Source organism: Gekko japonicus, unplaced genomic scaffold, assembly GCF_001447785.1.
Source record: "Gekko japonicus isolate JY-2015 unplaced genomic scaffold, Gekko_japonicus_V1.1 scaffold816, whole genome shotgun sequence".
NCBI classification, from domain to species: Eukaryota; Metazoa; Chordata; class Lepidosauria; order Squamata; family Gekkonidae; genus Gekko; species Gekko japonicus.
This window is the reverse complement of record NW_015159736.1, coordinates 290,910-295,678: the sequence shown is the minus strand read 5'-3', so window position 1 is coordinate 295,678 and position 4,769 is coordinate 290,910.

Sequence of the window (4,769 nt, the reverse complement as noted above, 5' to 3'; positions counted from 1 at the left end):
AAACCTGGCAACTTGATTGTTGTTCAATGTTGTAAAAAGAAGATAGTGTTATACAAATTAATATCCAGTCAAAAATAGGAGATTGAAGTCAAAATTAGGAGGAAGATCTTGTATTTAATTGCAATCAAACACGGAAAACAGGCCAAATGACCCATCAAAATTGACTTCTTTCTGAGCCCAACCAGGAAATACATGAAGTTAAATATTTAATATGACATCATCATACCATCATCCTGAAAATAATATTCAGAAAGCATAATTGGTTACAAAAAGTTAAACAGCATTTAAATGAAAATCTCCTTATTGGTCAAATGTAAAGAAAAGTGTGTCTATTCAATAGCGTCATTTATTTACTTGACCTGACCTGAGTCGTATTGGCTGACCCAAACAAAGGTGTTTTTCTCTGATATGAAGTTAAAAATCCTATTTGACCCAGACACTGTGAAGTTATAACCTAAATTATTAGAACTATGAACCTTATACCTTCTTTTGTACCAAAAGAATGCTATTGTCTTGTCTGCTAGCCTCAGCTGGGAAAATACCAACCTAGAAAGAGAGGCCTTCATTACATCTTAATAAAATCTATAATAATATATAATAAAACAAGAATAAATCTATAAAAACCAGAGAAATATGAATAATCAAAAAAGGGGGGAAATCTTTATAGTCCCATCTATACTACAAGTGGGATCCCAAAACAAAGTGTGATTTTGCCAGAATATCTTTTTCTTTCTTTTTTTAAGATTCCATTCTCTTGGATCTAAATCCTTCCTTCTCTGGCTTGGAGGGTTGTAAGACTGTATAGGTGTTCCACTTTCAGACTTACCAAATTTTTATTTGCCCAATCAAACAGGATTTTGGACTCCTGGAGGAGCACCATCAATCTGGTACCTCCTTGCTGATTGATGGTGTGCCTTGGCCATCATATTGACTGTGCTTGTTCCTCGATAGGTTTTGGAAGGCAATCAGTGCTAGTCTGATTGCCCCAAGTTCCAGGCAATTTGTACTGTTCATTTCTTCCAGGGATCCATCTGCCTTGGACAATCTGATCCTTTCAGTGTGTTCCCCACCCCTTCTGCTGTTGTCCGTAATTACCATCAGATAAGGAGGCTGGAGGAAACTGACTCCCCTTGTCAGATTTGTTCATGAAGACCACTATCTTAGTGAATTCTTTGGGGGGTGGTATTTTGACTTATTTGTGCTCCCTTTTGTGTGTGGGTGTGTGTGTGGGTGTGTCCTTCTAATAATAAGAAGAGTCCATTGTAAAGGACTGGTTTAGGAGTGGGCTCAAGGAATCAAAACTAGGGACTACATCATCAGCCCCAGTACTGCCAACTGGTGCATGTGGTCCACTGACCTCTGCCAGATTTCTTTCACACCTTCCAACAATTTTACCTCTTTCTTTGCAAGTTGAAACACTTTGGCCATCCCCATCTGAATCCTGGACCCAAAGTAGACTATGTCCATGGAGGGTGAGATGGCTTTAAAAAACCCAAAAAACACGTTGATCAGGCAGCCCTGTGCCTGAAGAGACTACATAGTGGATGGTGTCCTAGCTCATCTGCGCTCCCTAATTTAAGACTACTACCAGAGAATCTAGCAGAGAGACCTGAGGTCTTCTATGTTGCCTGCTGGAAAGGCAAAGACCTTTTTTTCCTATGCCTGCAAGAAAGTACAATTGCCTGGAACTGCCCATTCTGCTTTAGCATGTAATCAAATAATTCAGGGAATGGATAAACTGAGGACCTTTTGGATGGTCTCTTGAAACCTCTAGTATTAAATTGTTTGAAGCTATGTTTTTCTGTTGTATCCAACTGGTAGTTAAGAGAAGGAAAACACACCCTTTTATCTCTGGAAATGTTCCAGCTGGAAAGGCCTAGGAGAATTTTCTGACCATTACCATTTCTCAGTTTGGTGTAGTGGTTAGGAACGTGGTCTCTAATCTGGGAGAACCGGGTTTGATTCCCCACTCCTCCACACGCAGCTGATGGTGTGACCTTGGGTCAGCAGTTACAAGTTCTTTCAGAGCTGTTCTCTCAGGAGGAGTTCTCGAAAGAGCTCTCTCAGCCCCACCTACCTCACAGGGTGTCTGTTGTGGGGAAGGGAAGGGAAAGGAGATTGTAAGCCACTCTGACACTCCTTCAGGTAGTGAAGGGTGGGGTATAAATCCAAACTCCTCCTCTTCTTCTTCTTTATCAGAGCTTGTTGCCATAGATCCTATGGTTGCAAGTAGCTCCTCCATCCCCAGACCCAAGCCTGACACAGGTGGTGAGGGAGAAAGGGAACATCTCTTTTGATGAGCTTTCAGAAGCTCCTGATGTAACCATTGCTAGTGTACTTATGGGTGAGGTCAGCTGCAGCCACCACTTGGCCAGGTACTTCTAGCCACAGAAAGGCCAACATGATCCCTGGTTGCATACACATGGGGTTGGGGGAGGCCCAGGATGGACTAAAGGCCTGAGGCCTCAATCTGCAGAGGGAGGGTGGAAAAAATGTGGGGAAAACCTGAGCAGCCACCCTACTGAAATTTTCCTGAACTGATGAACCCACTGATGAACCCACTGGGAAAGGCCTCAGAGAGGCTTGAGGGAGGGGAAACTTCTCTGCTGTGCTGCTGCCTTGCTTGGATCAGTCCCTTGTTCACATTGGAGGCCCTTATCCCACTGCCCCTATGTATCTCAGGGGGTGGGTCTCACCATCAGCTGCAATACTTTTGCTCCCTGTAGGCCTGGAGGCCATCGAGTCTGTATGGACAGGCCACCCACGGAGATCTTCTCATGGTTGTTTGGACCCAGCAGAACTCTGCCGAGCTTTTCCAGGGCAGTTGGGGGCCAGCTGCAGAATGACTCAAAGCCTCGAGTCTGCCAGTACCAACAGTGGCCCATGCCACTGCAGAGGCATCCTACATTGGCCGGTCTCTGATGCCTGAAGCCTCAGGCTGGAGAGGCCTGTCTCAACTACCTCCCTGATTTTTCTAAGACTGGCAAAGGAGCCTTCCTGAAGGCCTTTCCATCTTCCACCTCAACAAGGTGAGAGACTCCAAAAGGATTTTTCTAAGACTGGCAAAGGAGCCTTCATGAAGGCCTTTCCCCAACAAGGTGAGAGACTCCAAAATAGCAGGTCTAGGCTCGGACCCAGTAGATCTCTGCCGGGCTTTTCCTGTGCAGTCAGGGGCTGGCTGTGTCTGCCAGCATTGACGGTGGCTTGTGCGACTATACAGGTATCTACTGTTGGCCAACCGGTATCTGCTGTTGCCTGGAACCTTAGGTGGGAGACGCTTGTTTTAATAGTCTCTTTTCTCTCTCTTTTTTTCTCAGAAAAAAGACTGGTGATGGAGCCTTTTTTCAAGGCTTTTCCATACCAGTAAGGCAAGAGTCTCCAAGAAAGCTGAGCTAGGCTTAGCTCCAGCAGGGCTATTGAAACTGGAGGGTCAGCCTTGCTCTGAGCCAATATTGTCTACACAAATGTGCACAGCTCTGTCTGGAGCAAGAGGAGGTGTGACCTACCAGTATGGATGACAGTATTGTATTGCAAAACTTGTATTTGGGAGATATGAAATTGAGACTTATTTTACATGGATTTTAGACTGTTTTAGAACACTTTTTTCTTTTTTGGTTGGTATTTATTTCTATGTTTTATTTTCTGTATATTATTGCTTTTAATGTCAATGCCAATAAAGGTAACTGAACTGAACCAGTTTGGATGACTTCCCCCACTGAAAGAGAGCCATAATTTAATGAAGAAAAATCCAGTTTCTTTCATTTTCCATTTTCTCTTGTGAAGGACAAGCAGCTCATTCCCAGTGTTTCTGACTGATAGGAGTGGAACATATGATGGGAGTTAAAAAAGTGTTAACCACTAACTATAGTGGTATACTAAGGACCACTTTGCAATCATGACATCTGGGAGGGGGGATTTCTCATGTTTCCCAAATTCAGAAATAACTTCCAAATATGTCAAAGATACATCCTGCCTGGGATGGATGGACTGGACATTAATCTCATTGGGACAATTCCTGGTAGTCCTTTGATCTGGAGGGCCAGTGGCCAGGCTAATGGGGCCATCATCATGGGGAAAGTGACCCTGACCTGGAAGGAGGGGCTGCCCAGGACCCATGGCAGATTCCTCCACTGTTTTCAGGCTGCTCTCCAAGTTCCAGCATAGCCCAGGGTATTTTTTGAAATTGATTCCAAAGCTGCTACTTGTGAGTATGCTGTGCTTAGGACTAAAAATACAAGTTCACTGGGAAGTAATTATCAATGAAGTAAGAACACATAAATTACTAAAACTGCCTCAGTGTGGGGAGAGACAGTGTTCTTTATTCCTCTTGCTGGGGCTAAAGTCAGAAGTAAAATAGTTTCCTCATCCCCCCCCCCTTTCTAGCATCTCAACACACCTACTTTTTAGAAGCCTTAACAGACTCTTCTGAACATGTAGTATCAAATATAATACTTTACTTTCAGAACTCTTCTTACTTTGTTGTTGCTTTACTTTATTGCACTTTTGTCGATCTCCAGCACAGGATGACAGAAAGGCATGAACTTCTGACCTCCATCATCCTCCATTATGCCTGTGAACTATTCAGGTCTCTAACATAGATAATTATGGCTGATTTATAATACTAGGCATTTCTTACCTTAATTCCTCCCTTTCCCCTTCCCCTTCTGTAATTCTAAAAAAAAAAAAACACCTTTCTTTTATTGTAACTGAGCAAGTGAATTCTGACTTACAAAAGTTCATGCTGGAGTAAATACTGTTAGTCTTTAAGA